The sequence below is a fragment of the Danio rerio genome, chromosome 2, assembly GCF_052040795.2.
Source record: "Danio rerio strain M-AB ecotype USA chromosome 2, GRCz13ab, whole genome shotgun sequence".
Classification (NCBI taxonomy): domain Eukaryota; kingdom Metazoa; phylum Chordata; class Actinopteri; order Cypriniformes; family Danionidae; genus Danio; species Danio rerio.
The window spans coordinates 11,180,383-11,191,958 of NC_141022.1; the positions used below are offsets into that span (position 1 = coordinate 11,180,383).

The 11,576-nt window shown below is 37.8% G+C and overlaps 1 protein-coding gene across 2 annotated transcripts in view; it reads right to left on the reverse strand.

Annotated features, from left to right (window-relative positions):
• scinlb (scinderin like b) overlaps positions 1-147 on the reverse strand; it is a 63,980-nt gene extending 63,833 nt beyond the window's left edge. Inside the window, exon 1 of one of the 2 annotated variants that reach the window (XR_015477654.1) lies at positions 81-145. The gene's annotated coding sequence lies outside the window, so the exon portion shown is untranslated. 2 annotated transcript variants of the gene reach the window in all.
• Positions 148-11,576: the final 11,429 nt, after the last annotated feature.

Consider the following 11,576-nt stretch of genomic DNA (forward strand, 5'->3'; position numbering starts at 1 on the left):
GTTATAAAACGACTCAATCCATTAGTCTGGTGTTATGCAGATAGACGTGAGGTAAAAACAGAATAATGAAAACAACTTACGAGGCTGTGGCAGATGCAGACGGCTGGCAGTGCAGGAGAAAAGCTGAAGTGTTTGCAGACACTGTAGAAATTCTTTTCTCAATCCGCGATTTAACAGGAGGGAGTGTCTGAAACAGGGGCGTGTTTCAATACACGGGTGAGGTCGTTTTTCTACCTAGACTGCATTTTAAGTATTAAACTCGTGTGAATGCGTATATCATATTCAATTATCAGCTCACCAGCCTCAGAAGCAATCAACGGCCCTTCATTTTTGGCTCATTATACGATTCTTTAGGCGGTTCTTTTGTGATTTTAAACCGACATAACTGCAAAAACATAACTGCAGATTTATTATAGAGATTATCACTTATGCTTACTTTAAATAGTCTGAAAACCTGTTTTAGAGAATTCTGAGTTTTGCAATTTAGCTTACATTTCACAAAGTTTAAGTATATGTCAACACATTCAGTTTGAATCTCGAAATGTATCTCAGAATTGCATCTTCATGCATTGCGAAAGCAGTTTACAGGCTTTCATTTTATATTTTGAAATGCTTTTTTGAGTTTGTTTGACTTTGTTGCAGTTATAAAAAGCTTTCTTGCTATTCTTTTTTCTTAGAACTGCAATTTTACACGTTTCTCTTGCATATTTGACTTTCTACGCTTTCTACCTCCCACCCCATCCATCTAACATTGATGAAAATGTTTGTGGAAGGTTCATAAAAATAAAATAAAAGGCATAAATGAGTAACATTTACAATATGGATCTGGCTGGGACAAATATTAAAAATTGAAGCAAGGTTTACATGGACAATGAAACCAAAAGAGACATAAAATAATTATATAAATTAGATAATTCTAAAATAAATAATAAAATCAAATACATTAAATAAATAAATTAACACATCAGTTCAGTCTATCTGCAAAAAACATTATGAATAGTTCAAAAATCTTGTTAAAAATTGGATAATTTGTCGCAGGTGATTTTCCAAGTTAAAAGTTCTCCCACATTTCAAAGGTGGGGACAGTATCAGATTCACCATTTGCAAAAGGTTTTGCAATACACATACAGCATAGAATTGCTTGTGTTCAGTTTCTACAGAAAGAACTGTCCTCTGCTCGGGGCAGGTTCTAGATTCGTTGAATACACCTCAGAAAGAAATTTCAATATATCTTTCCAGAATGGTTGTGGTTTACTGCATGACCAAAAAGATTGAAAAAGAGTTACTAGTGCTGACACATTGCACTTATTACAACATGCAGAGATTGTTGGGAGTATTTTATGAAGTTTTGATTTAGAATAATGGAGCCTGAGAATTACCCTATTGGATCAGATGAGTTCTTGCGTTCACAGAACATGCATGTACATTACTCAAGCATTCATCCCGTCTGTCATCACAAATGTTAATACCCATTTCCTCTTCCCAGTCATGTCTTATTTTATCTGTTCTACTGCTGAAGTCTTTAATATGTTTTCTAACAAAATCTCTACCTTGCAGATAGCGAGAAAAGTTTGAGGAAGTAAGGCTGTAATTTTGTTTTAGCTGTTCAAAGGAGCTAAATGTTCCTTCTTTGTAAAGATGCCCTTACCTTTCCATCTGTGTGGAGTTTGCATGTTTTCCCTGAGACTAAGCCGAAGGAAAATGAATGAATGAATCTTTGTGTCTTTAATTCTTGAATTCTTTTTTCTATAAAAGGTTTTTTGCTATTTTTGCAAGGTCATGTATTACAATTTTTTCAATTTTCTCAGAACACAAAACTGCTAGTTTAAAAGTCAAATTTGAAGAAAATAACTAAAATAGAAAGTTGCATCCATCCTCTTTATTTTTCAATACTTCTTTATTTACTATTTAAGTGTAGCAGCTTGGTAAAAATAAATCGATGGAACAACACAAATGATTTAGAGAGTAACATCTCACATTTTGTTCAAGCTTTATATGAATGTTAAATCTAAATATACACTCTCGTAAATAAAGACACAAGAGCTGTCAATGTACCTTTATAAAACATACACATTCGTACCTAAAGGCTCCGTATGGTGTACTCAAAAGCTTATATTTGTACCTAAACATTTTGATACACTTTTGTACTTTTTAGGTACTAATATGTACCCTTAAGGTAAAAATGTGTAGCTTTTAAAATCTCATACTTTTATTTCTGAGGGTGTACATTTGTTTGGTAAAAAGAAAAAAAGTTAAACAGTCTATATGATACTAGGGATGCAATGATTATAAATTTTGGTTGTACGATTATAGTCTAAGAAATAATCACGGTTTCATAACGATTATTGGCATTCATTGATTTCAAAACTCGACTAGTTTAAAACTAAAATTGTTTTACATTTGGTTTTGTAGTTCGGGCCTAAATAAATATTTGTTACCGTTTTAAAAGTTCATTTTATAGACTATATAAAAATGAGTGGATATTATTGATGCATTTATTGGGTAAAATTGCTTTTTACTGTCATTCAATGTGTTTTTGGTCATTATCAATGCATTGCCACTTTGATTGACCGTGTGCAGTGCGGCAAAAAGAGACCCAGTGCCAAAACTATCACAGTACTGCTGCTTCAGTGACGCTCATGCCTCACACTGACACACTGCTTGAAAGCTCTAATCTGTTAACATGGACACCAAAAAAACATCCGCTGCTCACATATGCGTTCTAAAACAGGCTTGAGTCTTTCAGCACTCTCTCCGAAAACACTCGATTGATCTCGGCTGTCGCATCAACACTCGGCACATGATCGCTCTCATCGGCGCCATTATTTGTAAGTGGGTTTAAGTGGGTTTGCAAACCTGTCACAGTTCCCGCGGTCACAAAAGCCTTGTAAACGCTTTGCATGAGCGTCCCTCCATTGGAAATAACGAACCTGAATGAGCTTGCCTTAATTAATAGCCTCAGTCATAGTTAGTCCAGTGTGCGTGGTTATTAGTCTCGGTGTACAAACTAGCGCACAGCTGGCATATCTTTGTTTAACTACTGCATTTTTGTTCCATGCAAAAACATGGTGTTGAGAAGCCTTTACGATTAATTAATCGTGACGAATTAAATCGCGGTTATTATTGAAACCGGTTAATCATTGCATCCCTATATGATACATCCACTAAAAGACAAAAAATATTACTTACACATTGTTTTGCGCACAAAAATAACGAAAACAGGTAAACATTTTGTCTATATTAATGAATAAAATCAAAAACTGAACAAAAATACACTTAAATCAGTAGAAGAAAGTAGAAAACAATGTGTGCATAATTATTACATTTGAACCAATTTAGGTCAGTCAAAAGTCAACAACATCATGTTCAACAAGATTTTAGTTTTTAAAAATTGCTTATTAAACACCAATAAAGCAAAGGCGAAAAAAAGGTTTATATGTTACAACACCTTCCTCCAGGCTTTCGCTGATATTTTCATTAAACTGCAGCTCTATAAACAGAACAAGGCTGTTACGAGTACATGTTTGCATAATGCAGAAACAGGAAAGCAATGACCACACAATACAAGAACAACTGCAAGGACAAACACTGTGAGCAAACTCAAACACCATTAGCAAACTCAAACACATTTATAGCCTCTCACAAACGATGCACAGCATGGCTCTAGAAAATGCCTCCCCTGCAAAATGGCAGGCTAAAATTCATTTAATGTGAAATAAGAATCAGATGCTGCCTTTGTGGGTTGCCCACCACTGCAATGGTAGAGTCTTGAAACCTGAATCCACTCCACTAACATGTGCTTCCAATTAACCAAGAGCCTTGAAAGGCCATTTAAAATGCCGCTATTGAAGGGGAACTCACAGACAAGAGCTGAAAATTCAATTAGAGCTGGATGTAAGTGCACATTTTCAGATATCAAATGGAACATATCTCATGTACAGGCTGATATGTCTCACTTTAAAGGGATAGTTGACACAAACATTAACATTCTGTTTACTCAGCCCTTTACTTCTTTCAATCGTTTTTCACTGTTCACTTTCTTCAGCAAAACACAGAAAAATATGTTTTGAAAAATGTCGGAAACCTGTAGCCATTGTGGTAACAGCTTGATTCAGAATATCTTCATTTGAGATCAACAGAAGAAAGAAACTCATAAAGGTTTGTAACCACTTGAGGATGAGTAAATAATGCCTAAACATTCGGGTGAACTTTTCTTTAAGTCTTTAAGGAAACTTGTCTTTAAGGTTGCTAGGTTTAATATTGCGTTTGATAGCCCGATTCGTACCTTGACCTCCCCCTGCCCTTGCTGGACTGTTTACACTGTTCATTTATAATACAGAACATTATATATAGATGCACACTTGGGTTTTGAAGCCCAGAATGTTTGTACCATCACAGTAACAACCGTAGTTAGGTAACCACAGGACGGGAGAAGAAGCAAAATGGCTGGTTTCTGCTCTAGTAGTTCATTTTCAAATGTAAGTGGCAAATGCTATATCATGTGAAAGTTAAAACAATTGAGAAGAAAATAATAAGCAGAAATACATCGGTTATGCACGTCACAAAACTGAGTGAAAGGCGTAAATACACTTTTTGACCATTTAAAGGGGACCTATTATGCAAAAATCACTACAATATCATATTTTAAACTTTAGTTGATGTGTAATGTAGCTGTGTGAACATAAACAACATCTTTGGGGTTAGAGAGATCACAAGGGCTTCCGGTTACATGCATTTACCACAAGCACACACCCTACACAGTGAAGGGGCATGGCTAGAGGCGCTGTTATGTTACAGCAGAGAAAGGTAAAATGCTGTCCAAACACTGCTATTTCCACAGAGCTTCTTCTGTTCCTGTATTTGGTCTTACAAAGGACATGACACAAAGAGAGAAGTGCTTACAAATTAATGTTAATTATATTCCAGAGAATTATAAATAAGATATAGCTGTAGCATTTAACAAAGGAGAAGTTCCAGAATCTCTCCCAGTTCAGTGCTGATTTAGGTTAAAACTCCTCCAACAGATGAAGCTGTGGATTGTGAGCCACGACCTTTAAGTATTTATATTTGTTAAAATCGATCAACAGCAGGCAGTTTCTAGTGTTAGAACTATGTTGTAGCAAGGACATTAACAAAGATGTGGACAACGCGAAATGCTGTTTGGCACAGCTAACAATTCATCTACAAATTCTGAGCAGGTATGAGCTGTGTGCTCTTCATTTCTGTCTGATTCAGGCAGCTAACTCTGCTAAAGGCTGATTTATACTTCTGCGTCAAGCGCACGTGTATGCTACGGCACGGCCTACGCGGGGACGCATAGCCCTTGCCTTTGCAGTCGGCGTCGCTGACCACACCTTTTAAAAAATGTAACTACACATCACACCGTAGCGCAAGCTCTGTGATTGTTCGGCTTGGTAGCGCTGACGAGTGTGGGCGGGACCGAAAGCCACGCAAGCCCAATGAAGCGATTGTTTGGAGTCCCGTTAAGCAATGTTTTGTTTTGTGTTTACCTCATGGTTAAAGTTGCTGCACGTCCGCCGGTTCCTGCCTCAAAATGGACGAGTTTGAACCACTTGTACATTAAGGAAGCGTTTAGAAAAAACAAAACACCAGCAAGGAAACTCGACACAGAGGAACAAGCTAGAATTTCAGAAGTGTTATTGCAGAGCAAAAGAAACAGCGCGGTGAAGTATAAATGCACGACTACGCGCAAGGTATAAACCAGCCTTTAAGATCAAAGCATAAAAGGGGGGCAGTTTCAATGAGATATAAAACATTATTCGCGTGGTGTTTTAAGAAGAAACTTCACCTACAGACTCTATGGACATCAGAGACTTATTTTACATCTTGTAAAAAAAAAAGAGGCATAATAGGTCCCCTTTAAGATGTGTTCATAGCAGCTCTCTTCTGTAATTGGGGTGATCGTCTTTAAGTAAACTGTACGTAAGACCAGTGAGGTCCCAATTCCGGTCCTAAGGATCCCTCGCCATGCACATTTTGTATGTGTTTCTCTTATTTGACACATCCTTGATCTCACTGAGCTAATGATCTGAATCAGGTGTTTTAAGCAAGGAAGACTTACAAAATATGCAGAACAGAGAGTCCCGAGGCCTGGAATTGGGAACCACTGCCTCAGACAGGCAATTCATTCTATTCAAACAAACCAAACTCTGATATCAAATGGTGTGAAAGCACACTAAGTTACAGTCAATGGGTCATCAAAATTGATATTGTTTATCTGCTACATGACATTGTTATTCTTTAGGTCACGGGTGACCAACCCTGTTCCTAGAGATTTACCTTCCGGCAGATTTCAGTCGCATCCCACATCAAACACACCTGCCTGTAATTATCAAATGCTGTTCAGGTCCTAGTTAATCTGTTCATGTGTGTTTAATCAGGGTTGGAGCTGAACTCTGCAGGAAGGTAGATCTCCTGAAACAGAGTTGAGCTCCGCTGCTTTAGGTGAACTAATAATCTGTGCAAGTTAATCCACTGGGAAAAAACAAGTTTGTTTTGGTAATCTTCAATCAAAGTCTGACCATTTGCTTCTGCTTTTGGAGTGTTAAAGCCAACTGTTGGTCTTTATAGGCATGCGATTCTTTGGGTGAGGGTCTGTACTGATACAGATGTTCATTATGGCAATCCCTGTCATTCAGTTTGCATGCATTGATTTTGACTGACATCACAATCAAGTTGTGTCCAATGCCATTCTTTATTCTTCGCTACAGGTTCCAATGTTTATAACCATGTCCTCTGGTCCCACTGAAGCAGCTGTAAAAAAAGATTAATGTTGTTCCAATATTTGTACAAGCGCAGTAGCTGGAGTAAACTGGAAAAAAACATTTTTAAAATGTAAGTAGGGCTTAAGCAACAACAATTGGACAAGTCACTTCGATTCTGTTGCTGATTTCAAATATAAAATTGAATTGTAAGTTCAGCAAGCGGTTTTTAGGACTTCAGGATTCCCCCATTCATTTACAAAGGACTTTGGTCTTTGATGAACTGTCTGCGTTGCAAATATTGCCGCCAATTAAACAAATTTTCCTTGAAAAAAACGTGTTGACGGCTTCAGCCACAATATTCCTAGCCACGGCCCTTATACCATTAGTTTGCTATGAGGGAATGATGCGCAAAAAAAGCCCCGTCCTCTACTCAATATTCCATTCTAGATGGAAGTAGTACATCCACATACTGAAATTAAAGTCTCAACAACTTTTGGTTCACGTGACTTGAACATCCATCTACAACATTTAGTTAAAGTTTACTACTTTTGCAGGCACTTAAACAATATCCATTAAGGCAAACAAAAAATTTTTGTTTTGGTAATCTTCAATCAAAGTCTGACCATTTGCCTCTCCCTTCAGAGTGGCAGCCCTTCTCTGTTGACGCCAGTAAAAGCCAACTGTTGGTCTTTATAGGCATGCGATTCTTTGAGGGAGGGTCTGTACTTATACATTTGTTCATTACGGCAATCCCTGTCATTCAGTTTGCATGCATTGATTTTGACTGACATCACAATCAAGTTACATCCAACGCCATTTTCTATTCTTCGCTATGGCTTCCAATGTTTATAACCATGTCCTCTGGTTACCACTGAAACAGCTGTAAAAAAAGATTAATGTTGTGGCAATATTTGTACAAGCGCAGTAGCTGGAGCAAACTGGAAAAAAAAGTGTTTAAAATGTAAGTGGGGCTTAAGCAACAACAATTGGACAAGTCACTTCGATTCTGTTGCTGATTTCAAATATAAAATTAAATTGTAAGTTCAGCAAGCGGTTTTTGAGACTTCAGGATTCCCCCATTCATTTAATTAGCACTTTGGTCTTGAATGAACTGTCTGCGTTGCAAATATTGCCGCCAATTAAACAAATTTTCCTTGAATAAAACGTGTTGACGGCTTCAGCCACAATATTCCTAGCCACGGCCCTTATACCATTAGTTTGCTATGAGGGAATGATGCGCAAAAAAAGCCCCGTCCTCTTCTCAATATTCCATTCTAGATGGAAGTAGTACATCCACATACTGAAATTAAAGTCTCAACAACTTCTGGTTCACGTCACTTGAACATGCATCTACAACATTTAGTTGAAGTTTACTACTTTTGCAATCACTTAAACAATATCCATTAATGCAAACAAAGATGTTTGTTTTAGTAATCTTCAATCAAAGTCTTTGGGCGAGGGTCTGTACTGATACATTTGTTCGTTACGGCAATCCCTGTCATCCAGTTTGCATGCATTGATTTTGACTGACATCACAATCAAGTTGCGTCCAATGCCATTCTCTATTCTTCGCTATGGCTTCCAATGTTTATAACCATGTCCTCTGGTTACCACTGAAACAGCTGTAAAAAAAGATTAATGTTGTGGCAATATTTGTACAAGCGCAGTAGCTGGAGCAAACTGGAAAAAACTTGTTTAAAATGTAAGTAGGGCTTAAGCAACAAATATTGGACAAGTCACTTCGATTCTGTTGCTGCTTCAAAATATAAAATTGAATTGTAAGTTCAGCAAGCGTTTTTTGAGACTTCAGGATTCCCCCATTCATTTACATAGGACTTTGGTCTTGGATGAACTGTCTGCATTGCAAATATTGCCGCCAATTAAACAAATTTTCCTTGAATAAACTTGTTGAGGGCTTCAGCCACAATATTCCTATTCACTGCACTTTTACCATTAGTTTGCTATGAGGGAATGATGCGCAAAAAAAGCCCCGTCCTCTACTCAATATTCCATTCTAGATGAAAGTAGTACATCCACATACGTGGACTCGAACATGCATCTACAACATTTAGTTGACGTTTACCACTTTTGAAGGCACTTGAACAATATCCATTAATGCAAACAAAAGTGTTTGTCAGAAAAAGGGAACCAACAAACATAAGCCAGCCACTGTAGCCTGAGACGGTGTAAAAGCTACACTGCTCACCTCAAAATGAGAACTTGGTTACTCAGTAATATTATGAAACTATAAGCCATCTGAGCTTCTGTTCGAGCCGAACTGTGAAGTGAAATAATCAACGAACAGATGGCGACCCGAAGTCTGTGGATGGATTTCCGGGATTAAACTCCACAGCAGTTTGGAATGACAGCAACTCATCAGCCTACAATAACAAGAGCTGTGGACATTTGGCTCAAAACCAAGTCGAGTAGGTGTGCATTTAGGATGAACGCAATGTCAATACTCAAACAGAAAGAGGGAACCACCAGAATTCTTCAATGGTTCATGGAAACTGTTGTCATGGCCACCATTGGGGACCTTTCCGTTGTAAAGGTCAAGTTAACAAGAGCAAAAGGCTGCAGAGACGAGATTTCAAACACCGTCACACAGAACATAAAGACAAAGCTCTGGGCTGAAACACAGGCATGTGTTTGCAAACCCGTTACACGGTCAGACTGAAGCCTGGTGATCACTTGGGAGATGAAGGGTTGAGTTCATTACAAATATCTGTTGTTAGGTGTAAGATCCATTACAAAAAAAGGAAAAGGAAGCGTTAGATGATAATAGCTTTGTTTGTGAGGTTAATGTACATCCGTTTTCTGATATGTCAATATCAATTATAGCAAACATCCCCTATTATAATCTTCTGAAGTAGTTGTATACTTTCAGATACCTTTTAAGCGAACATTTAATGTAAATAACGCTCTCTAAAAACCTTTACTTGGAGAAGTGTAAAAGATTCCAACACTTAAAGTTCACCCTAACATTTTAGTTCTGTCATCATTTACTCATCCTTTGCTTATTCCAAACTCTTCTGGTTGTTGAATTGGTTCATTTTGTGTAAATTAACCACATTTCAGGAAGTTCCTCGGCTAAAAAAAATCTTTTATACTAAGAAAGATAATATAATTCAATTCAATTCAATTCAGCTTTATTTGTATAGCGCTTTTACAATGTAGATTGTGTCAAAGCAGCTTCACATAAATGGTCATAGTAACTGGAACAGTGTGGTTCAGGTTTTAGTGTTTAAGTTCAGTTCAGTTTAGCTCAGTTCAGTGTGATTTAATCATTACTGAGAGTTCAAACACTGAAGAGCCAATTCATCGATGCGTAGCTCTACCAATCCTGAACCATGCGAGGCAGTGGCGACAGCGGAGAGGGAAAAAAAACTTCACCTGATGGGAGTGAAGAAAAAAAACCTTGAGAGAACCAGACTCAGTTGGGCACGACCATTTTAATTTCTCCGCTGGCCAAAAGTCTTGTGCAGAACTTCATTCGTCGTAGTTTAGGCTGGAAGATGGCCTCAGCGAAGACTAGTCTGTCCCTGGAGCGTTGCTGGAATCAGACTCATGTTCTCCACTCCCCACGACCATCAGCGCAGCAGCAGCTCAGGATATGGCCTGGTCCCGGATATGGAATCCTTGGGATCATCACGTCGCTGGTCTTTATTTAATATAAATAGTGATGAAAACAAAAACATTAGCTGCCATGCCTAAACTATGGTAAAATGGGAACATTATTAAACATGCCCCAGACCTGTTAAACATGTTAATGCTAAAATGTTAACATAGTGAAGCACAGTTCAGGAAGTTGCTCATCTCAAATCTCTGATAAAAGTAAAAATAATACAAATACTGATGAAAGCAAAACCATTAGCTGTCATGCTAACACTGCGGTAACATGTTAACAGAAGCCTCATTTCCACTATCGGGCCAGTGCGAGCCAGGGCTTTTATCAGGCCAGGCCGGGCCAATCGCCTGGGAGGTTGAGCAGTGAAGCCGAAATCATGTCGTTTTCCACTGTCAGGCTAGTAGCTCACTGCTTGTCACGCAAACCCCGCCCCCAGAACATCCCCCGAATGAACCGTCACTCAATCTGCCCACTTCAGCGGGAATCAGGCAGATAAAGCACACCACATCATCACTAAACTTTTAAAATTAGGACAACCAAAACAAACAAATGACACGTTACTGTACAGCAGTACAATGCATGTCTATACACACATGCCTGTGTGTTCTCATTCATCATATTCATTTACTCGCCGACCGACTGTTGGCATTGAAATCCAGTGGTCTTGCCACTAACGGAGGGACCCAGCGCAGGGAGCGCATACATCCATAATATAACACCACATATATAAAATTCACCGTTAATAACTCGATATATAATATTTTATAACATCCTCAGTTAGACAGACGCTGTCCAACATTCCTCCCAAATGCTCCGGAGAGAACTGAAACATGAATTTTTCCCTAAAGGCTTTATGACACTAAATAGGTGATTTTCCCCGATGCGTCTGTAAAGTGCTGCGCAGCTGCAGACAGAAAAAAAAGGTTGCCTAGTTTTTGCTTTGTTTGCATGATTTGATTAATATCATCTTATCCAAATACTTTATAAATAATATGTAAAACATTCTCCGGTGTTTTTTGTTTTTAGAAAATATCTAAAATCTTTTTTTCAGAGAGGCTTTTGAAAAATGAAAGTTTAACATGGCTTTAAAACAGTTTGATATAGTACCTAATTGTTATAGCTAGCTTTTGTTAGTTTTAAATTGGTTTATTTATTTAATGTGATTTTATTATATCTGATATTTGTAATTCTTTAAATTATTTCAATAGCTTAGGCTATTTTAT